Below are 24,991 nucleotides of genomic sequence, written 5' to 3'. Positions count from 1 at the left end.
TCCAGTCCTCCTGCCTGTGAAACAGCAGATTTGGGGGCTGGGAGGGAGGGCATGGTAAACAGCAGGGAAGATGGCCTTGGGGTCCGCAGGAAACACTCAACCTTCTCAAGAGGCTCTTTAAAATGGTCGGTTCTAGATCAGCTTTTTTCTGTCTTCTTCTTTAAATTGACCCATTCTTTGAATGCTGTGGAAATAGCAGAACCAAACAATCATCTGAAGACAAGTGAAGCAAATGGATTTCTGGCAGCTTAAAGTGTATAGATTCTTATTTTTTTTATATACTACTTGGAAGTTTGAGACTTTGGAATTTGAAATTCCCAAGTATGTCTTGATGAAGCTTGTAACTTTGGCTGGTTTGTGTCCCCAGGTACATTTCTGTGTATGATCGTTTGAAACCGCCATGCTAAAGGTAAAGGTAAAGGTACCCCTGCCCCTACGGGCCAGTCTTGCCAGACTCTAGGGTTGTGCGCTCATCTCACTCTATAGGCCGGGAGCCAGCGCTGTCCGCAGACACTTCCGGGTCACGTGGCCAGCGTGACAAGCTGCATCTGGCGAGCCAGCGCAGCACACGGAACGCCGTTTACCTTCCCGCCAGTAAGCGGTCCCTATTTATCTACTTGCACCCGTAGGTGCTTTCAAACTGCTAGGTTGGCAGGCGCTGGGACCGAACGATGGGAGCGCACCCCACCACAGGGATTCGAACTGCCGACCTGACGATCGGCAAGTCCTAGGCGCTGAGGCTTTAACCCACAGCGCCACCCGTGTCCCGAACCGCCATGCTACTAAAGCAATATTGCATTTCCTGGGTCCAGAGAGCAAGAGACGGCTGTTTGTGGCAAGGAGGCAAACAGTAGGAGAGACTTTTAATCCTCCCGTCACCTGCAGCTGCCCCCTCCCTCCTGCTAGCCTTGAGCCTCTCACCTTTCGGCAAGCCTGCCCCAGTCTAGTGACTGCTGTACCTGATGCCACTCTAAATCTCCTGGCAGCAGCAGCAGCAGCTACAAGTTCATGAATCAACACCAGCACCTTCAGTTTGAACTAGTAGCCTTTAGACCACGGGTAGGAAAACTAAGGCTTGGGGGCCAGCCCCGGCCCAATCGCCTTCTAAATCCGGCCCGCGGATGGTCCGGGAATCAGCATGTTTTTACATGAGTAGAATGTGCCTTTTTATTTAAAATGGGCCGGATTTGGCCCCTGGGCCTTAGGTTGCCTACCCCTGCCTTAGGTAGCAAAACATCATGGGCTGCCCCGGAGCTCACTTGTTTTTGCTGTGATATTAAGTTGTGTTGATTATTGTATTTCTTGGCTTATTCATCACCCTTTTGATTAATCTGACTTGCTTGAATTGCACAGCAGTTATTGGAAGCAGCAGAGGTGGTGAATCATTGAAATGTCTTTTGCAATTGTTTTATGCACTTTCAAGGACAATAAATTTGACTGAACCCCCACCCACCTACCACCACAACATACACAGTTATTAGATCCCATTTTAGAAAGAACATTAAAAGGTGACAAACAATATCAACAACTTCAGAAAGATTAATTTTTGTAAAAAATCTATCAGGTTTCTGAATGCCTCTACCCATTGTAAGGGCCTCAGATTGTCCATATCAAGTTCTTTAACGTCTCAAAAACATACAGCCAGCTATCTTGTATCTTCTCCTCTCGATCTTCCTTCTTTTTTTCTTCTGTATACCTTTGCCTTCAACACATTGTATAAAAAATTTGCATAATCTATTTTACAGATACTATCTGCATCTGTATCCACTAATTCATCATTTCCTAATAATCTTACAATGTATTTATCTCTTGTTTTAACCTTATTGTTGTCCAATTTCCCCCGGAAAACTGCTCATTCTGCACATGTAAACCAAAATGTTCTGATATTAAATTTTCTTCAAAATGAATAGAAAAGGTACTTACAAAAAAGAAATATTCCCATTGGAAATAATGGAAATTGTCAGCTCGTTATGCGAATGCTTGTCTGACGAATGATTTCTGGGGAACACCTTGTGTCAGGAAAGTGAGACTTAGAGAAGTTGTGGAGGATACAAAAGACCTGGATGTAATAGCTGGGCCTCACCTTCCCTCTCCTCCTCCTCCTCCTCCTTCCAGATGTTAGGCAACTGGCCTGTGAAGGGAGTTGTGAAAATGAAGTGATTAATCTTTTAGGAAACATTTTAGTGTATAGGAGCTTTTATGACTTGCATGTTGTGTGGGTGTAGAGTATTTGCTAAAAGGAAGAGAGCTTTACACTCCATCATATATCCCAGTGACTTAGGACCGCAAACCATATTGGAACATTATCTTTCCCCAAGCTTACCTTGTTTCTTACCCTCCCTAATTCTGTCCTTCCATTTTGACTGGAAGCATAAAAGTACAATATATACCGTATTTTTCGCTCCATAAGATGCACCTGACCATAAGACGCACCTAGTTTTTAGAGGAGGAAAACAAGAAAAAAAATATTCTGAATGAAACAGTGGATGTATGATTTTTGTGGTTCATGCTGTGGCCACAGACATGTGATCTGATGGTGAATTTGGGGTGACCCAATGCAAAAATCCTGAGAATCCATGTGGATCAGTGCTTTGTAACCACTTTTTTGCGCCATTGCAGCACGATGCAATAGTGGATGCGTGATTTTTTTGGTGCAGGCTGTAGCCATGGGCATGCTATGTGATCTGATGGTGAATTTGGAGTGACCCAATGGAAAAATCCTGAGGAGTCCCTGTGTCACAAAACACAAACAACAGAAAGACCCACGGGATGTGAACATTCATTTTGTCAATCGCTTTGAGGTTTTTCTTTACAACAAGCAGTATATAAACTAATAAAATAAATGAAAATATACTCTAATGTACTCAAAAGGCATATAGAAAAGAGAATAAACACTGATGCAGATAAGACAATAAACAATACATGACAGAACAACAGTTGTGGATCCATTTCAACTAATGCATCTTTTTCAAATATGATGCTGTCGATAATGGAGCTTCCAGAATCCAACAAAACATCATTGTAGAGATAGGGTAGAGGTTAGCCTGTTTTCATACCTACTTCGAATCCACCCTATCTTTGAATCCATAACCCAACCTCCGCTGGGTGGGCCCTGCCTTCCAAGAACCCCTGGGAATAGAAATTCGAGGTAAGAATTTCCATTTTCCCTCAGAGGTTCCTGAAGGGCATCACTGAGAGTGTCTAGGGTTATCATATCTTGAATGTGCCCAATCTAGTCTGATTTCAGAAGATAAGCAGGTTCAGGCCTGGATAGTGGTTCATGGTAAGAATTTCCATTTTGTTTGTTTGTTAGGGGAAATAATATGACCTGTATCAAACAGGGGTTGGAACGATAACTCTCTCCCTTCCTTGGCCCCAAAATAGCCTATAAAGCATTGGCCTTTAAGGTGCCATCATTTGGCAAGACCTCCTGAGTTGAGTGGCTTAGGATACAGCCAGCATCAAGTCCCCATCCCCAGCTCAGCCGGATACACCAATGTAATTTGCTCAACTGGAGCTCAGCAGATGGAGCTGAAGGTAAGTTTCACAGAAAGGGTGTTCTGGGATCATGGTGAGAGCAGGATCTTTTTTTTTTTTTAAAGATATTTATTAAAGTTTTCCAAGTTAATACAATAAAAAAAATCAAAAAGAAAAAAGAAAGAATAACAAAAAAAGTTTACAAACACATAAAATTCACAATCCTTATTTTCTATAACATATTTCTCTGACTTCCCCACACCTCCCCCTCATGTATTCCAGTTCAGATTGTTGGTTCGACAAGATCTTATCCCTAATTTTAAAACCTTTTTATATTTAGTTCATTTTAAAAGAAAAAGACCAATTTTGCCTTATAAACATCAATATTTATACATCATTGCTTATTCTTAAAACCTTTTTCTAAAGTCGGCCTAAATTCCCTTCCACGATTTCCCCAATTTCATACAAATAGCAAAAACAAAATAATAACAAAACAGGTTATGATTATACACCCTTTGGATTCCCAAACTCCACCCCCCCTTTCCCGGTTTCAATCCCCAACAAACGTCCATCAGTCAATCTACTATCAGCCTGGAGATCTCACGTCTGAGGCTCTCAATTCTCTCTCAGTTCCTCTCTGCCGGTTTTTTTTGGTAATCCTTGGTATTAAACGCCAAATCTCGGAGAAGCTCTAGCCCAATAAGGTCCATTTTTCTTCCAGCCAGACCTCCATACTTAAAAGTGGAGCCTGAATCTTGTTTTTTACTCCTTTCAAATCCAAATGTCCCCAAAGCTCCAACTTCCACCTTAATCAGATTTGTAATCCTTGGGTTTTCAGATCTCCACCTAAGGCAGTGTTTCCCAACCTTGGGCCTCCAGCTGTTTTTGGACTACAACTCCCATCATCCCTAGCTAGCAAGACCAGTGGTCAGGGATGATGGGAATTGTAGTTCAAAAACAGCTGGAGGCCCAAGGTTGGGAAACACTGACCTAAGGAGATCTCTCCATCCTTCAATCTCCAATTCAGACCATATTTTCACCATCTCATTCTTATTTTCCGTTGTAACCATCATGTCATGCCTCTGGCATGATGAGAGCAGGATCAAAGATGGGGGACTTTGGCTGGACCCTAAGCCCATGGACCTCAATAACACCCCCGCCATATTGCTCTCCTCAGAGTTAATTGGATGCACAGTTGAAATTACAGAGATTACAGCATTTAGCCACCACTTAGTAAGTCTAAACACAGTTTATTTTCACTTCTCCTTGTGATAACTTCAGAAACCACTTGCAAAATGAATTAGTTTCCATTTCCCAGACTATATAATAGAAGGGTATGTCAAGCTCATTTTCTAAATGTCCTCATTCCCTGCCCATTGTAATTAAATTTTAAAAATTAATAAGAGTATTAGTGCAAGAAACCTAGTGCATCAATCCTCTCATCCTTTTCTTGAATTGCTTCGGAAGATATATGTGAGAACATTTTTTTTTGGTTTCTAAATCTGGATGAAGGAAGCAGAACTGATGCACACAGCCAAAAGGAACGCCTTTAATTATGCACAGATGGTCCCATTATTTCCATTAAAAACGTGTTTCAGATTTCTTATTCCATGCAGTCCAGCAGACAGAACAGCACTGTCAAATCTGTTAGTTTCATATATTTAGATATTAATAAATGGAGAAGGTAAATCTAAGACTGGATATGGAATATGTGGCACTTGAGAAACAATGCAGTGCACATGCTACTATACATGTGTCGTCTGCTGAAATAACCTCCTATGTGGAAACATAAAAACGGGCTAAATAATAATAACCAGGGCTTTTTCTGGGAGTACTGTGCAGTACTGGCACCTTTCTAGGAGAAAGCACCAATAATAACAAAGGTTTTATATAACAGCATTATTATACCTTTAGTTTTATTTTCCATTCTTTTTCTCATGCTCCCCAGCATGGATTTTGCCTTTCCTGCTGCTGCCACACGCTGGGTTGCCTGCATTTCCGCCCTTCCCACTAACCTGCCGTGATCACTGGCTACTTCTGTGGGAGCCCTGTTTGTCTTTCTCGCTTGCCTTGTTCACATACAGTGGTACCTCGGGTTACATACACTTCAGGTTACAGACTCTGCTAACCCAGAAATATTACCTCGGGTTAAGAACTTTGCTTCAGGATGAGAACAGAAATTGTGCTCCGGCGATGCGGCGGCAGCGGGAGGTCCCATTAGCTAAAGTGGTGCTTCAGGTTAAGAACAGTTTCAGGTTAAGTACAGACCTCCGGAACGAATTAAGTACTTAACCCGAGGTACCACTGTATAGAGGTGGGGGAAACCATTTTTATTGGTTTTTTTTTACATATCATTTCCAACAATCATTTAACATAACTTTTTATCTTATACAATATTTTAGACGTCTGTCAACAACCTCTGATGATTTTCTGTTTTTTATCACTTGTTCTGCATTTCTTAATTTCTCTATTACTCTTAATTATTATTAATTAATAATTCTCTTCATAGTCTTTCTTGCAATATTTCAAATAGTCCTCCTTACAGAACTTCTTGCAGTCCTACTAGCGTAATCTGTTCATTACAATTGCTTTTCAAATAGTTCATATATTTACTCCAGTCTTCTAAGAATCTCTGGTCCCGCAGGCTTCAAATCATGTCTATTAATATCATCTCCTACAAGGCCAAGTAAAAATGTTTCTGGTTTCTTAATAAATGTATATTTCAACATCTTTTTCATCTCATTATATATAATTTTCCAGACGTTTTTCACTTTTTTACATTCCCACCACATGTGATAGAAAGTTCCTTCCTTTTCTTTACATTGCCAACATTTATTACTTGTTTTATACATTGTAGCTTATTTCACAGGGGTGATATACCACCTATACATCATTTTCATCACATTTTCTTTCAAAACATTGTGGGGGGAGTCTGTTTTCTTGCACCAAAAGCGGGCATTGGAGAGCTCCCTTTTCTCACCTCACCACATTCTGCCACTTTTGGCCCCCAGTCTGGATCGGTGCCATTATCAGAGCTGAGCTGGGAAGAAAAGTCCCTGGAGCAATGGATCTCAGAGAGGAAAGTGGGAGGGCTGATCTCTCCTCATCCATGCACAACCTTTCTTCAATAAAATTAACCACCCTCCCCCATGTCCTTGAACAGGACAAAATGGTCAGTTAACAAATGTAGCTGCCTCCTTATATTTCATGAGGCCCTTTCTTCCACAGAGCATAAGGAGTTTTGTATAGATGTCCTGTCCTGAGGAGCAGTTTGCTCTTAGTGCTTTTCTTGACACTCATTGGCATTTGAGCTCCGTGAAGCTTAAGCAAAAATCATGATCAATACCTGTACGACCTGAGGTCATTTCTCTCTCTCGTACTGCTATTTCTTTGAGAAGAAAGAGCAATAGTGCAATGTTGTTATTTCAACAGCCAATTGACTATTTTTTAAAACATTGTGGTTGTGGCAGGCTTTTCATAACATACCGTATTTTATGCTCTATAAGACTCACTTTTTCCCTCCTAAAAAGTAAGGGGAAATGTGTGTGCGTCTTATGGAGCGAATGCAGGCTGCACAGCTATCCCAGAAGCCAGAACAGCAAGAGGGATTGCTGCTTTCACTGCGCAGCAATCCCTCTTGCTGTTCTGGCTTCTGAGATTCAGAATATTTTTTCTCTTGTTTTCCTCCTCCAAAAACTAGGTGTGTCTTGTGGTCTGCTACGTCTTATAGAGCGAAAAATACTGTAGTTTGCAGTCCTTAGAGTTAGAGGAGTGTGTTTGATAGTAAGCCTGTTTCATTGCTTCCTCCTTTCTGAAGAGTGTAGATGTTGTTGTTGTTGTTGTTTAGTCATTTAGTCGTGTCCGACTCTTCGTGACCCCATGGACCAGAGCACGCCAGGCACCTCTCTCCTCCACTACCTCCCGCAGTTTGGTCAAACTCATGCTGGTAACCTCGAAAACACTATCCAACCATCTCATCCTCTGTCGCCCCCTTCTCCTTGTGCCCTCCATCTTTCCCAGCATCAGTGTCTTCTCCAGGGAGTCTTCTCTTCTCATGAGGTGGCCAAAGTACTGGAGCCTCAGCTTCAGGATCTGTCCATCCAGTGAGCACTCAGGGCTGATTTCCTTAAGAATGGATGTGTTTGATCTTCTTGCAGTCCATGGGACTCTGAAGAGTCTTCTCCAGCACCATAATTCAAAAGCATCAATTCTTCGGCGATCAGCCTTCTTTATGGTCCAGCTCTCACTTCCATACATCACTAGAAGAGTGTAGATAGGACTAGGCAACTCTGTGTAGCACTAAGGGCTACATCAATAATATGCAGCCCTTACCAGCAAGACCAGGGTGGTACATACTGGGGTGGCAGATGACTCCATTGTGGCAAACTGTCCATATTGTGCTAGATTTTTGAAAGGCAGTTTAGCTGCCAAATTGGCCAACCTAAACTCAGTGCTGTCTTGCTCCTTGTGGCTTAATTGGACAAATTCCATTAAATCACCCAGAAGCCTCTAGCTTCTGATTTTCACAAAAAGGCCCACGATGGACAGTCAAGTAAGAGATCTTTATAGTTTTGGAATTTGTTCCTGTTCAGAATTTTCCTAACCTGAGTATTTTTGAGTGAAGGTTCATTCTTACAAACCTTAAATTCCTAGACATAATAATTCTGTTGTTGAAATTATGGAGGGGGGCCTATTGGGTTGTTGTTTTTATTTTTATTATGTATTTTGTGGTTTTATATCTTGATTTTATTCTGTGAACTGTCCTGAGACCCCCGGTATAGGGTGGTATATAATTTCAATAAATAATAATGATAATGATGATGATGATAATAATATCTGCTACATTTGTTTTAAAATGATGAGAAAGTATGCACATATAATTACAGTATATAAAATGTGTTAGGGTGTGCCTAGTTTAAAACCATAGATTCCTCAATACAATTAATTACTATCTTCTGCTATCCATTCGTAGTCTTACTAATTAGTAAGTGCTTTAGGTGGCATAAGTTTCTAGTTGATTTCATTTCCTCTTAAATATTTGCGTTTTGGATTATTTTCTCTCCAGATGCATTAGTCTGGCTTTCTAAAGCTGAATTTTTCTTCCAGTTATTCTCTTGCTTCACACCATTACATGGTTGGTTTAAAATGTGATTACTCCAATTCCTTTAGTTTGTGGCCTCATTCAAAAGGCATTACAGTGTTGCCTCGCAAGATGAAATTAATTCATTCCGCGAGTTTTGCCGTCTTGCGAAGCACAGTGTCGGGAAAGTTTTTGAAAAGCTTCAAAAATCACCAAAGTCTTCAAAAACCTCAAAAAAGGCTACCACACCGCGTACTATGAGTTGCTCCTCGAAGTCAAGTCGCAACTGTATTAACGGTGTTAAGAAAAAGGAAACAAACTTGCAAGACGTTTTCGTCTTGCGAAGGAACTCAAAAAACAAAAAACCCTTTCATCTAGCGAGTTTTTTGTCTTGCGAGGCATTCGTCTTGCGAGGTACCACTGTACTGTTAAGTAGAAAGTGTGAACATACTTTGGAAATATTGTAAACTTATTTCTTCAGCTATCACCAAAGTGAAATTGTTGCTGAAGTCTACTGGGAAGATTTGCCATGTTCAGCATTGGAGCTGTGTTGGGCCATTCTGAAATCAGGGACCTTGTGACAACGGCCCAAATATGCTTAGGTTCTTTTTGTGTGCTGGGTGTTGAGATTTTGCTTATCTGGAGTTGCTGTTACATAAACACTGGTGACTTGTTCCTGCCCTTTGGTTTTCATTTTCCTGCTGTTGCAAGGGATTGTAACACCCTTGCAAATATGTCTGCAAAATCTCCTGGCCTGCCTACCACACATATCAGTGTGAGTCATTTGACAACAGGCTGAAAGGAGAAAAAGAATCTCATTTATTCCCGTTTATCGTAACTTCCATGCCTGACCATCTAGAAGCAATTGATAAGCCAAGGGTGAGTGTGCTTATTATTCACACTAGGGAAAGCACAAATGCTTTTTTTCTTCCCTCAAACTTGATGCTTGGTTTTATAATATATTTCTGCCCTCCTTACTGACTCTTGCACCATAATATTTAATTCTGCATATGCCGCTTCTTCCAGGAATTAAGGCTACCAGTACTTTTCTCTCTAGATAACCAGCCATAAAACAGAGTTAAGCAGCATGACTGAAAAGTAACACTGTAGTTTGCAGAGAATTGTAGCTCTGTGATGTCAACACCCTTAACAAACTACAGTTCCCATGATTCTTTGGGGGAAGCCATGACTGTTAACATGGCATAAGAGTACTTTACATGTACAATGTGGATGTGATCCAGTGCTCTGTGGCCCCTAGCCAAGGTCTTTTTTCCTACTACTGTGTGTTTATACTAAATATTGCATTATATATCTCCTGACACACACAGAGAGATATCTATTGGATAACACCTTCCAGGAAAAATATGTCGAAGTTACTGCTTGGTGACAGTAATACAGCCATTTTGCATTTTTGAAGCAAGAAATTTCCCTCAAATTTTTAAGGTAGTCATACTGGTGGAATTTATTCTCCAACCTCCTGAAGTATTGAAACTTCTATCAGAGCTTTCTTACGGAATTGCAGTTACAGCATTTTATTTATCTTCGCCTACTAAGTTTACTCTGAGAGATGTTAACAAGTGTGGTTCACAACATAAAATTACACAAAAGTACATAATAAAACAAAAACCAACACAGATTCACAACATTTATCTGTTGAAATTGTACTCGGTTCAATCTTTCTATCTAATGTGTCCTCTTTTTGCAGCGGGGGAACTTTTATTAAATTTGGCTCCCATACCATTAGTGTAGCTCGGTTTGTAGGATTCAGAGGCAGCAAGAAAAAGGAAGTAGAATGGCTGTTCCCACTGAAGAATAGTTTGTTTCAGGTGTGCAGTCAGGTAGACCAGGGGTCAGCAAACTTACCACGCCTCGGGCCGGTGTCTCCAGCGGCAATCACACGGCGGGCCGGAGGGAGGGGGAGCACATGCTATACGTGTAAGCACACGCTATTTCTGGTGCACTTCTGGGTCGGAGGAGCACTGGAAATAGCTTGTGCGCATGTGTGCAGGCCTCCTCCGACCCGGATGTGCATAACGCTTGCGAATGCGCACAAGCTATTTCCGGTGCTCCTCTGACCCAGAAGTGGGCAGCCACACAGTGCAGTGTCGGTAACAGCGGGCGGCGGCAGCAGGCGGCAGGGGTCGCCATGGACCGGATAAACGAGTCCCTCAGGCCTTAGTTTGGAGATCTCTGAGGTAGACCATGGGAGGTTAAAGCTGCAACACCTACAGACATTCCTTGTTTTTCCAGAAAGAGGTCTGCATAACCTGAAAGCATTAAAATGTAAATGTCTGAAGCTTCCCAATATAAGATGGAAGGGCACACAACCCACCAGTATGTTTTCCTCTTCGGCCTCAATAAAATGAGCAACTATACTCTTGCTTCTTTCAGTGAAGCTGAGGCATGAGACGTTCCTGGAGAATTGTCTGCAAGCATCTCCCCAAGTTAACTCAGACATCTGGAGGTGAATTTAGGCCAATTTACAAACCCATGTGGAAAACATCTGCTGCGCTTTCTCTCTTGGCAACTGTTTATGCCATTGTCTCTTGCTCTGAAAAGTCTTGGCTGTGCCTGCACCATATATTTAAGGCACACGACTTCCCCTAAAGAATTCTAGGAGCTGTGGATTGTCTTCTTTGAGAAGGGTAAGCTGTCAAGAGGTATAGAGGCAGCACCCTCCTGTCTATCATGCAGATTTTGATGACATACATACACTGTATTGATTTCCTTAAATATTCTATATTACAGTAATGTACCATAAAATATGTATTAATGCAATGATCTTTTCTTTGCAAATAAAAGTCAGCCTTTTCTTTAGAAATAAAACAACAACGAAGGGCAGAGAACAGCTTCTACATGTTCACTTCCTGCCTGTGACTGTAGTGAAATGCTTATAATCTTCCCTTCTAGGAGACTAAAATACAGGTTCACTCTTTTGTGTAATGAAATTATCTTGAGAAAACCAACAAGCTTTATTTCAGAAACAAATTGGATTGCTGTATCTCTATAGATTTCCTCCTAAGTCTGTTCCTTACCGAAGTGGTCCCAGGCATTTCCTATAATCTAGCAATTTGCATACATTCATTAAGCTAAGTGACGGGGGCATTTGAAGAGGTTTTTGTTTGGTGACTTACTGCATCTTTATGCCAAGCAGTGTTTAAAGGATGTGGCCTTCAATTTGCCAACATTTATTTTAAAAGTCCAGTAGAGGCGCTTGATAGTTGAACATTAGAGAACTGGTGCAGCATAGTGGACTAAGAGACTGAGCTATGAATTAGAAAGCTCTTGGTCCGCATCGGACCTCTGCATGTTCTGGCTAGACGGCTTGTGGCAAGCTGCTCATTTATCCTCAGACTCCAAACTTCACTTTGGAGATAATAAGGTGAAGGTAAAGCGACCCCTGACCATTAGGTCCAGTCGTGGTCGACTCTGGGGTTGCAGCGCTCATCTCGCTTTATTGGCCGAGGGAGCCAGAGTACAGTTTCTGGGTCATGTGGCCAGCATGACTAAGCCACTTCTGGTGAACCAGAGCAGCGCACGGAAATGCCGTTTACCTTCCCGCCGGAGCGGTACCTATTTATCTACTTGCACTTTGACGTGCTTTTGAACTGCTAGGTTGGCAGGAGCAGGGACCGAGCAACGGGAACTCACCCTGTTGCGGGGATTCGAACCGCCGACCTTCTGATCGGCAAGTCCTAGGCTCTGTGGTTTAACCCACAGCGCCACCCGCGTCCCTTTTGGAGATAATACTCACCTTCTATACATGGTTTTATGAAGCATTTGGAGCACTGGAAAGCACGATGCAAATAGAGCTTTTAAAAATATTTGTTTAGAAATGGAGAAGAGCATTAAGTCTCAGCCGGTTTCATGCCTAGCTGGCATGCCAACCACCTAGTTGTTTGCTCACAATGGGAGACCTCCTGGCAGCTGCATCCAGTTCAAGTGGCCTCGTTCTTCCACAGACTCTTTGGTCGAAACACTTCTTCACCCAGCATATAGTTCAACTGGAATTTGCTACCATACGAGGCAGTGATGTCCCTCAACTTGAGTGGCTTTAAAAGAGCCTTGGACAAATTCATGGAGGATGCTGTTGCTGGAAGTGTGCTTCTGAATACCACAGGAGCTTTTGAACTCGGGTCCTGCTTGTGAGCTTTCCATAGGTATCTGGTTGGCCACTGTGAGAACAAGATGTTGAGTGAGATGGGCACCAGCCTGCTCCATGGGGCTCTTACTCTTATGTACTGAAGTTCTCATCCTGGGCCAGCAGGGAGATACTGTAGATAGTTATGCAAATAAGGGATAGTTTTAGAAAGTTGTTACAGTAACGTTGTACTGGAGCTCTATATAAGCAGGCTGACTGAACCCTTCAGTTCAGTTCTGGCCTGTGAATAAACAAGAGCTGTTTGAAGAATCGCTGTGTCGTCTGATATGTTCACCCACAACATAACACTTACATTGGTTGTAGGGCAGCTGAATCCCCAAAGTGCTTCCAATTTGGACCATGATAAAGTTTTCCCCACTTTCAGCAATGCAGTGATTTTCTAGTGGTCTTAATGACCCGGGGTTTATAAAACTGCTTGCAGAATAAAACCAATTAATACTTAACAAAATGGTTTGTTTTTTATTCTGACTTGTATCTCACTCTACCCCCAGGGCTCAGAGTGATTAGCATGGACAAACATGTTTCCCCATGTTCAAAGATGAGGCCGTGGACTCCGCAGAAGTCGGGGGGGGGGGGGGAGAGACAATTTCTTCTGCAGTAACTCTACTTTCCCAGAGGACTCAGCACAAGAAAAGCCCACCTGACCGCCATATCCCCAGCTTGAGAAAGCCATGCTGCCATCATGTTTCCACACCCTCGTGTTCCCACTGGAGCCCTTTTCAAGGCATGTGTGTGTGGACCATGCTGAATAGTAATATAAAATCAATCTAATACCCTTGTGCCCTGGATCTTCAGCACATCTGAGATGTATCTGAGATGCTGCCTGCAGGCTAAAGAGGAGGGATTGACCTGAGAAATAGGCATGAAAATAAATATTTGTGCTGGGGGGGGGGGAACTGGCCAGCCTAACTATTATTGTTACTATTATTATTTTATTATTTCCCACCCTTCACCTTAAGGACCCAGGTCAAGTTACAAGATGGCAAGCAATTTAAAACGATTAGCAACAATAAAAAATAAGATAGGCCCTAAAAACATGCACCTTGAGTGTCAAAAGCCACTTAAAAGACTATTGTAGTCAGTGGCGTAGCGTGGGGGGTGCAGGGGGGGGGCGGCCACACCGGGCGCAATATCTGGGGTTAGAGCAAATCCACGGGTTAGGGGGCGCAAATCCACAGGTTAGGGGGCGCAAATCCACGGGTTAGGGGGCGTAAATTACTTGCCTTGCCCCGGGTGCTGACAACCCACGCTACGCCGCTGATTGTAGTTAAGGGGTATATAAATTGCTTAAATAAATCCATGGTGAATTGAGGAGTGTCAATGAAGGACAAAGGTTTGTGGCTCCCAGTGAGGGACTCCATTGATTCTCTGAACCAAATAGCTACCGCACGGCTGAGCTTTCCGTAGGCAAATGCCTTTCTGCTTTTCATGTTAACTTCAATGGAATTCTCTTTGTAGTCCTTATATTTCTCATCTGTGAAGTTCTGTCACTGTGGGGATTCTATAAAAGGTGCCACAAGGTATTCTGTCGTTTTTGTTTCTCTCTGTGACAGTTTCTGAATGTTGATCTGAATTCAACATTAAACCTGGGGAAATGGTAAGCAGGCATATGGGTTTTATCGTCATTGAAGTACAGTCTCAGATTTGTGTTCGCAGTGACTGAGCATAGAAGTATAAACTGGGGAGGAAGATACTTTGTAAGCACAGCACCACTGAATGTCTTGTAGCTCCTGGAATTTTTTCTAGCCTTGGTAGTTCTAAGGAAGCGTCCCATCCCCCCAAATTAGATCAAGATTTGTGGAGCCTTGGGGGTCAAATAACTTTTCACTCATGCCTACATGCGCCATGTTGCACTCAACCACTGCAGATATGGACTGTACGCACATAAAAAAAAAATAAGTTGGAATTGGCATGCCCAGTCCTATAGCTAGGATCAGACCAGAGGGGCATTTTTTCCTGATTGCCCCCACCCAGTGTAACAGAAGCTGAGTGAAGAGGGCAAAAATAGGGAAACAATTATTTCAGATACTTTTGGCTTTGGCAGGTTAACCGTGTCCACCCCTTCCACTGTTTGACCTTATCCCGTATTTGAAGAATCTTGTCTCTTTCCGTCATTGTCAGGTGGCTGGTGTGGGGCTGAGAACATTGACGATATGGCGCAGTGGAGGAGGCCCAGAGGGAAAATGCTCTGTGTAGATCCTCTAAGGCACTGTATTTTTCACATACTCTAGGGGAAACTGTGGTGTTATAATAGAGGGCAGCTTGAATTTTGGTTTGCAAAACAGGCATAATTTTGAATGTGTAGTTTTCTATCCTTTATTCAAAAGCAACGTTTCATCCCCTCTTTTAATAACTTTTCAGTTGTCTTTGCGAAAGGCTGGAATGTTGTTAAATTATTGGGTGGTAAAGCTGAATAAATAACTACAGGGAGCTTTGTGCAGGACATATGTGAGGTGATTTGGTTCAAATCCAGATTTGGTGCTTGGTAAATCAGCCCCCACCCCAGATCTGAGGTGCTTCATAGATTGGCTCAATTCCTTTCACCAGTCTGAGCCCATGTCTTCCTCCTTCATCCATTCATTTCCTTTCCTTTTGACAGAAGTGGAGGAAATTTGCAGGCCTGTTAGCACCTCTAGAATAGATATAGCCTGTTCAATTACCAGCAAATAGATCCAGGGGGTTTGTGCTCAACACATTTAAATTAATTTTTTTAAAAAAGAGAAGCCTCTCTAACATTTTGGGGCAGAATTAGATGAAATTTGTGGGCATGAATTGTGGCAAATTTCAGAAAGATGCCTGTAGTGGTTTTCCAACATGGACCGTCATTATAGTTTTTGGGATCTGCTCAATTGACCCATTTCTTTATTGGGATATTAAACATTAGCTATAACTCTTGTTTTATTTTGACAAAAATGGATGAAATTTGCAGGATAGCTGCAGTGTTTTTTCCTGCAAGCTTTTTAGGGTGCTTAAACAAAGGTTCACTTTCAGACAAATTTCCCACAAAACAATGTAGGAGCCCCTGGGGCTATTTGTCTGAAAGCAGCATGAGAGAAGGTACCCTTAGGTATGCGTCAAATAGCTCCAGGGGCTAGGAAGTTTCTAGGAATTTAGAAACTTGACCTGTCAGTCACAATAGAGATTTCACATTGACCTCTACCCACCCTCTCCTGGTATCTTCCTTAGGCTTAAAGGAGACCAAGTATTTTGCTCTTTGAAAACTGTCCCTGTCCTCAAAGCACTGGGATTGGTACGTGCTGGTAAAACCATCCCTTCTGGTCACAAGCTAGACCTGTCAGTCACAAAAGAGGCCCCTCCCACTTACGATCCTCCTTAAGACATGTCCTAGCCTTAACAGTTAAGCTGAGAAACATCATTTCACTATTCACATAGGCTTGTCTGAAGCTTTTTTAATTTCAAAAGAAAAAGTCGGGATCACCGAGGCTGCAAAGTGCTCAGGGGTTTCTGCCGCAACGCATGCGTGGCCTGTACAGATTAGCCCCGTTTTGTAGAAGTCCCAAATCTTTCTGGCACCCCACCTTTGCTCATTATTTAGGATTCATATCAATCTTTTGCACACCTAATACGTAGCAAATAAGGAAGAAGAGATGTTGCAGACCGGCTTGGATTGAGTAGGCTCAGTGGGCTCAATGGACTTACCCAAGTGTAATGGAGTGTGTGAATGTCTCCGCCACTATTTGTACTTGATGTACAACATGTTCTGCTGTAAGAAAGGATGAAGCACAAGGAGAGATTATCCAGTCTTTTTAATTCAAAAAGGATTTTAGGATCTAAGTAGCTTCACCTCTCCCCACTTAGATCTAAAGAACAGGTGGATTTGATCACATTCATTTGATCTCTAGAAGCTTAAAAGGGCCAAGAGTTTAGGCGGAATGGATTATTTGTAAGAAAAGACTAGAGTCAACCAGACGAAATCTGAGATTAGGTTTGTTCGTCTTTAATAATATCATTTATATTTCACCTTTCATCTTGCTCTCAGAGATCATTGGAGTAGGAATGTATCTGGTTTTTTTAAATGGGAAAATAGGTGGAATAGAGAACTTATCAGGAAAGGTAGTTGGCTTCAGTCATTCTTAGATTAAGCTGCTAGCCTGTCCCCTGTTTGGCACCTCAAAAAACTGAAGTTGGATTGTCATGTTTTCCTCCTCAGGCAGTCCCAAATCAAGGGATGTAGCTATTGTTTTTTTTTTTTGGGGGGGGGGAGAGAGCCTATTTATTTTGAATTACCAACTTACTGAGTCCAGAAGGAGGTTCCTCTTTTTGAGGAGGTTCCATAGGAAATATGAAACTTACATTGGCATCATTGAACTACTTAAATTTGGATCAGCTTTCTTTCCTCACCTCCCAGATTTGTTTAACAACATCATTCTGGGCAGGACAATCACAGAAATCTTGCACAAAAGTCACCTTGTGGTTATCCCAAAGCCAAATCAGAGCCTGGAATCTCAGGATGAGGTTAGTGTTAGATGGATTTGTAGCTGGTTGACTTGACTCAACCCAAAGAGTTCCTTATCACCCTGGAGAAATGTGGTCAGAATACTGCCTGTCCATTTCCTACCAGGGTCAGAGGCTTTTTGTTACTGAAAGCTTAAAATCTGGACCATTTCATGCCCTAAAAGGATGCATGTGTCTGAAATCTCAGCAAAATCTGGTTATTTGGGGGAGCGCTGAATTGTCAGTGTCCAGATACAGTGGTGCCTCGCAAGACGAAATTAATTCGTTCCGCGAGTTTTTTCGTCTTGCGATTTTTTTCGTCTTGTGAAGCACGGTGTCGGAAAGGTTTCGGAAAAGCTTCAAAAATCACCAAAGTCTTCAAAAACCTCAAAAAAGGCTACCACACCGCGTGCTATGAGTTGCTCCTCGAAGTCAAGTCGCAACTGTATTAACGGTGTTAAGAAAAAGGAAACAAACTTGCAAGACGTTTCCGTCTTGCGAAGCAAGCCCATAGGGAAAATCATCTTGCGAAGCAGCTCAAAAAACAAAAAAACCCTTTCGTCTTGCGGGTTTTTTGTCTTGCGAGGCATTCGTCTTGCGAGGTACCACTGTAGTTCCTATTCCCAAACGTTTGGCAGAAGATTTGTAACAGAGTTTGAGCAGAACAATTGAACCCTATGGGCTACCGTACATCCTCTGGAGGATTGGGAAAAGGGATACGTTGTGCAAAAGATAACAATCATGAATGCATTTCTTTTCTAATCTTTAAAAATATGTGTTTGGCAAATTTCCAGACATTTGAAAGCCACAGGATTTATGCAGTGGCTGAACTGATGTGAAGCTATATGTGGGTGGATTTCGTGGGGACAGGTTTATTTAAATTCAGAAAATAGGATACTTTCCATCATCTCAGCATTGTCAGTCAGGTAAAAATTAACTCAATTATTTATCAGTCATACATCTGCTAATGAGTCCTGACAGTCTAAATTGACTCTCTGTCAGGAACTCTGTCGCCAACTATTTGGTAATACCAGCAATTACCCCAGAAGGACGGAGTCACTCTAGTCTTTATAAATGTAAAGCAAATGCTTTTTTATTTTTGTAATGCTTTCAATTCTAGGCTGCTATCAATTTAATTACATTTAATTAGTTTGACAATAAAGAGCCACTGTCTTAATTCCCCAGCCTGATTCTTGAAATTCTGTTCCTAAGAGAAATGGCTCAGGCTGCTGATTAACAGCTGAATAGGTTTTTGCGTGGGATAGTGGATGTGGGGCCCACTCTTCATGGCTGCCATCTCATTGTTCCACAACTAACATAACAAAAGCAAAAGTCCCTATATTGTTGCGTCCCGCACGCACCACACATTTTCTCCAAAAGCTATTGATTACTTGTGTGAGATGGGCACTTTGCAATATGCTAAATGTGAAGGAGTTTATAATCAACAACTCCTACCAACCTAGCAGTTCGAAAGCACACCAGTGCAAGTAGATAAATAGGTACCGCTCCAGTGGGAAGGTAAACGGCGTTTCCGTGCGCTGCTCTGGTTCGCCAGAAGCGGCTTAGTCATGCTGGCCACATGACCCGGAAGCTGTACGCCGGCTCCCTCGGCCAGTAAAGCAAGACGAGCGCCGCAACCCCAGAGTCGGTCATGACTGGACCTAACGGTCAGGGGTCCCTTTACCTTTACCTATAATCAATAAAAGATTTTAAACTAATCATGTTCTAAAATCATGCCGAAAAACTAGGATACAGGGAAAGGGGGCGGGGGATAGCTTGCTAAATAAGACAAGAACAGAGCTAAGGCTCTAGTCCCCTGTAAGGAAGGTAACCACAAGGGCAAAATGGTCAGGCATGAGGCCAGTCCAGACATTTGGCTGTAGGGGGTGAAAGTGGTACCCAAAGGGAAGCCAACAAGAGAAGGTGAGGAGGTCAGAAGAAGAAGAAGGGAGTTTGTAGAGCTTTGTAAAAGTTCCAAGAATCAGAAGAAAAGAGGAAATGGTGAGGATAAACGTATCATTTTGACATTGAGTTGCTGTGGATAGCGAGGGAAGGAGAATGTGAGATTTGGGACTGAGGAAGAAGAAGACGACAAGGAAGAAGAAAAGAGCATCGTGTGGGGAAGAGAGAGAAATGGTCTCCTTAGGCAATGGGGGCATGGCTGAGCTTAAAAGCAAACGCTAGGGGAAAGACAAAGTGGGAATTTGGCCAGTTAATGGACTTGCCAGAGATGGGAGATTTAATAATACAACCATAGAATGGTAGAATTGGAAGGGACTCTGAGGCTCATCTAGTCTAACCACCTGCAATGCAGGAATCTCTACTAAAGCATCCGTGACAGATGGCCACCCAACCTTTGCAAAAGAAAACCTCAAATGAAGGAGAGTCCACCACCTACTGAAGTTGTCCATTCCACTGTTGACCATCAGGAAGTTCTCATGATGTTTAGCCAGAATCCCTTTCTTGTAACTTGAAGCCATTGGTTCAGGTCCTACCCTCCAGAGCAGGAGAAAACAAGCTTGCTCCATCTTCCACATGGCAGCTCTTTAGATATTTGAAGATGGCTATGATATATCCTCTCATCCAGGCTAAACATACCCAACTCCCCCAACTGTTCCTCTGTGGCTTGGTTTCCAGACCCATGATCATCTTGGTTGCCCAGTTTTCTTGTTCTGTGAGGTCAGGAAGAGAGAGGAAAGAGTGATATTTTAGGCAATCATATTTTGGCTTAACATTTCCAGAAAGGAGTCTAATGCTCTTTTGTTTACTTTAAATTTACAAATGATAATGGAAGATAGCATAGATTTGATGGGTATTAGTTGGGGGCTATATTAATGATAATTGATCCTCTACGGAGCCATGTGGCGGGGTGAGGGGTTAGCACAAGGAAAAAATGGCCAGCACCTGTTTTTTTTAAAACACAGGACTTATACATAAAGAGCCCCAGTAGCAGAGTTAAAATCCCTTTTGTTAGGCAGATTTACTGAAGCATTGGAGTTGGTTTTTAAATCTTCTTTTGATAACGTTCCAGCTCCTGAAGGCAGCTGGCTCCCTTTCCCCCTTTTCCAATAAAACAGACCACAGACTGCAAGGTTAGTTTAAAATGCTTTACTCACAGTTACTAGGTTTCTGAATTGCATTTTCCTTAATAGCAGTGATAAGAAATGCATGTAAATGTTCTTTGTTAAAAATGCAGCAAAAGCTGCCTCTGAAACATATCTAAAGCAGAGAAAGCTATGTTAAGGCATGTCTGCTCTGTTCCAATGTTGCTTGAGAGAGATTGGAGAGACCAAGAAAAAGTCTCACTTCTTCCCCAAAGTTGAGTGTGACCTAGGCGAGTGTTCTCTAGAAATTTACAGCTCTGTGGTCCTTAACCCCTTCATTTACTAACTAGCAGAAGCATGCATTGTTAGGTTTGCCAGGCAATCTTCCGCAAGATTCACGTTGAAGGAGACAGTAAGCAATGGATTCACCAGGAGCGATTGCAACTCAACTTGTTTGGAGATGCCTGTATGGATTCTTGTAGCGGGAGGGGTAGCTGAGATTTTATTATGATTTTATATGTCCAAGTTTTTTATTCAGGGTGTCTGGGGAGAGTCACAACAAAGGACTTGTTGTTGTTTAGTCGTTTAGTCGTGTCCGACTCTTCGTGACCCCATGGACCAGAGCACGCCAGGCACCTCTGTCCTCCACTACTTCCCGCAGTTTGGTCAGACTCATGCTGGTAACCTCGAAAACACTATCCAACCATCTCGTCCTCTGTCGCCCCCTTCTCCTTGTGCCCTCCATCTTTCCCAGCATCAGTGTCTTCTCCAGGGAGTCTTCTCTTCTCATGAGGTGGCCAAAGTACTGGAGCCTCAACTTCACGATCTGTCCTTCCAGTGAGCACTCAGGGCTGATTTCCTTCAGAATGGATGCGTTTGATCTTCTTACAGTCCATGGGACTCTCAGGAGTCTCCTCCAGCACCATAATTCAAAAGCATCCATTCTTCGGCGATCAGCCTTCTTTATGGTCCAGCTCTCACTTCCATACATCACTACTGGGAAAACCATGGCTTTAACTATACGGACCTTTGTTGGCAACAACAAAGGACTTATGCAGAGTTAAAGAAAAGCATAAACTCTCAACTACCTTAATGATAGGCACATAAATACAGTCATGCCCCAGGTTGAATGTGCTTCAGGTTGAGCACTTTCGGGTTGCGCTCCTCGGCAACCCGGAAGTAACGAAGTGCGTTACTTCCGGGTTTCACTGCTTGTGCATGTGCAGAAGTTCAAAATGATGTCACACGCATGTGCAGAAGTGGCAAAACACGACCCATGCATGCACAGACGCGTTGTCGCATTTTACGTTCCATTCAGGATGCGAACGGGGCTGCGGAACAGATCCTGTTCGCATCCCGAGGTACCACTGTATGTGCATAGCAGCTGGAGGCTGAGGAGAGGACAGAGAGTGAAGAACCGAGAGCTAGGCCTTTTCTGATCCTCTGGAACACCTGGGAAACTCAACAAACCTGCTGAACTGGGTGTGGAGAGGGCAGCTGAGTGGGACATAGTGGGTGGGTGGGGGCAGCCTGAGGAAGGACCACCCACCTTGGGCCTGCCCATAGAAGGCAAGTTTCCAGGAACTCTTGTCGTCTTGAGATTTTTTTGGGTGAGCTGAGAGCTTGTTTGGACCCTGGTGGCCGAGAGGGAAGGTGTGTCAGAAGGGAAATGAATTGAGATTGGGATATAGATATAGATAGGCAAATTTGTTTTACTGTAACATTTTTATATGTAACTATATTTCTAAAATATTTTATTTAAGGTGTCAGTTGTTGCTTCAGCTTTTTGTACACTGCTTGGGGAGATATTTTTAAAATATATTAAGCAGTATAGAAATTAAGCAATGAAAAATAATCAATCAATAGATAAGGGGTTTACATAAGTGACCCAAAGCACTAAACCGGGGCATTGTCAGGGGAAAGCCAGTCCCAGCAGAACCTCTCCGCTGGCTCACTCTCAACACTAGCAGGTCTCCCTGAACCTTGATCTTGCTGTCAGCTGCAGAGAGAAAACTGTCTCTGTTCATTCACCTCAGCTCTACAGCAGTCTTCTCAAAATGGCTGCCTGTGCCAAAAACTCTGTAATAATAATAATAATAATGGAAATTCTCAGTACGCTTATAGCAGAATGCCCTTGTGAAGTTTGCATCACAAACTGGGCTTGATTTTGGGCCACTGCAAATTGGACATAATTTCCAGGAATCTGATAATTTCCATATTAGTTTATGGTGTGGGGGGGTAGCATCATAATAATACAGAAAAGGGAGTTAGTCACTTTAGGCGAATATTGCACATGCCAAAGAGAAAGTATCTTGCAGTGGCAGTGGGAGTTAATTTCATTCTCATCACGAGAGTACTCAGAGGGAATAGCGCCTTGCCTTAGCTCCTGTGTTATTTCCAATAAATATGGAAATAATGTCTCAGTGCTTCAACCTGTTTGGAGATCTCATGGGAAATATCACAAGATTACGTGATGAGTTTGAAATTAATCCATGGAACACACTATAGTCCTGTTTCTGTGTTTGCTTGCAGGGGACAGTAAATACCTTAGTCCAAACTTGGCATTGCACTTTGCCTACAATTTATTTACATAAATAATGGAAAAGTAGAAAATGTAGCTTTACACAATCAACGGACAACATCACATGGCCGTGTGCTGGTTTTATTTCTCTATTTAGGTAGCTTTGTTACTACATTGGCCAGCCTTTCTTTTTTAAGAGCTATTCCTGATTTGTTGGTTATTCCTAAGGTTATGTGTATGTGTGTTTCACAACAAATGAATAAGAACTATAGGAGAAAAGAGAGAGAGAGAGGTTTTTGTATGAATAAATGCTTCCAGGAGGTGATGGTTCCTGTGTTGTTTCTGGTCTCACACACTTTTCTTAAGAAATGTTCTTTTTATTTCAGGTTTCACTGGAATCTGGGGTGATTTCTCTTGAATACAAAAATATCTCTTGCTGAAAGTAACTGGCTGAGAAATATCTTCACCTTAGAGCCAGCATTGAAAAGTAAGTGGTCAGAATTATTCCTTCCAGTGATGGCATTTAATACAGTGGTGCCTCGCAAGACGAAATTAATTCGTTCCGCGAGTTTTGTCGTCTTGCGATTTTTTTCGTCTTGTGAAGCACGGTGTCGGGAAAGTTTTGGAAAAGCTTCGAAAATCACCAAAGTCTTTAAAAACCTCAAAAAAGGCTACCACACCGCGTTCTATGAGTTGCTCCTCGAAGTCAAGTCGCAACTGTATCAACGGTGTTAAGAAAAAGGAAACAAACTTCCAAGACATTTCCGTCTTGCGAAGCAAGCCCATAGGGAAAATCGTCTTGCGAAGCAGCTCAAAAAACAAAAAACCCTTTTGTCTTGCGAGTTTTTTGTCTTGCGAGGCATTCGTCTTGCGAGGTACCACTGTATATTAGTACTGTTGTTGTTGTCACCAGCATTGTGAAATGTGTATCTCTTTCAAAGCACAGTAGTTATGCCCTTTTGAGTAAATGGCTCTGTTTTGTTTGACAGAAAAAATGAGGTATAAGTTTTGACAACCATCACCTCCACTCCCACCCCCCAAAAACATTTTTGCTTGCTTACAGGAGGTCAAGGTCATATTCCGATGGCACTGGACACCAGTCAGGTTGGCAAAAATTAATCCTTCCCTTTCCCCTTTATGTTGGGAGGACTATGGAAAGCTTGGTTCTTTTATTCATGTTTGGTGAGAATGCCCTTACGTTACAAACTTTTGGGATAGAGTATTCTCCATGATATCTGCAACTGCAGCCCAACCCCTTTCTCCAAATCCTGCCTTCGCCCAACTATCTTTGGACATAAACTTAGTCTCCACCTTGTGCCCCAATGAACTAGTAGGCATCCTACTGACCGCAGCACGATTAGTGATAGCTCAGCAATGGAAGAACCGGACAGAAATACCCTTGAAGGTATGGGAAAATAATATCTGGGATACAGCAATGTCTGAGCATCTCATCAGAGACAGGAGGACAATTGAAAGGCATAACAAATAGAGACACCTTCCAAGAAACGTGGACCCAATTTTTTTTATTATGTTAATGGCCCAAATCAAGACCTTCTTATCCCACGTGCTCCATATTCTCAGTGGAGGGGTTACTTAAAGTAAGATGTTTGAATGCTGAATGTGTATGTCCAGAGACAATGGATAAAACAATGGATAAAACAAACACTGCTGGATAAGTGTTGTATTTGTGTAAAAACCAGTACAAAATTGTTCAACAACCACCTCTTAATGGAAGATGCACATTGTGAAAAATGGTTTTGAACAACTACACAATGTTTCCAGGGTTGTATTATCTTATGGTTGAAATAGCCAGAAAAGTAGAAAAAATGTGGCTGGTTGTGAGTGAATTCTTTGCCGCAGAACGGCTTGCAGTCGTGGTTTTGCTCAGTTCCCTCTTCTTGTGTTTGCTAATTTGTCCTTCGAAGCATTTTTCTGCCAATCTGCCTTGTATGTTCATCTCAACAACAATAGCATTTTGGAGTGAAAAGGAAACCGTGCTTGTTTCCCCATTATAGCAAAAAGATTAAAAGAAAATCTATGCATATTTTCCCCAATCAAATTTGAGTCTTCTGTCTGTAGGAAACAGACATTCTGTTACAAAAGGGGTAAAACCCATGTTGAATTGCGCTGATAAAAACATATCGGCAAAAAAAAAAAGGATCTTGTGAATAAGGTTGCAGTTCTCCTAGTTCGGTTTCATGTGCTATATGTGGTTGTCTCCCATACTTTTGCAAACAGAAGATTATTTAGAG

The 24,991-nt window shown here is 42.3% G+C and overlaps 1 protein-coding gene across 7 annotated transcripts in view; it reads left to right on the top strand.

Moving 5' to 3' along the window:
* The window catches only part of ENOX1 (ecto-NOX disulfide-thiol exchanger 1), a 273,652-nt gene that overhangs the window by 48,716 nt on the left and 199,945 nt on the right, over nucleotides 1–24,991 (top strand). For 6 of the 7 annotated variants that reach the window (XM_077933440.1, XM_028738095.2, XM_028738100.2 and 3 more), the window contains exon 2: nucleotides 23,126–23,226. The exons of the other annotated variant lie outside the window; for it this stretch is intronic. The gene's annotated coding sequence lies outside the window, so the exon portion shown is untranslated. The remainder of the gene's footprint in view (nucleotides 1–23,125; nucleotides 23,227–24,991) is intronic. 7 annotated transcript variants of the gene reach the window in all.

Source organism: Podarcis muralis, chromosome 8, assembly GCF_964188315.1.
Source record: "Podarcis muralis chromosome 8, rPodMur119.hap1.1, whole genome shotgun sequence".
NCBI classification, from domain to species: Eukaryota; Metazoa; Chordata; class Lepidosauria; order Squamata; family Lacertidae; genus Podarcis; species Podarcis muralis.
The sequence above is the reverse complement of the archived record's forward strand: the minus strand, read 5'-3'. Positions and strand labels throughout refer to the sequence as shown.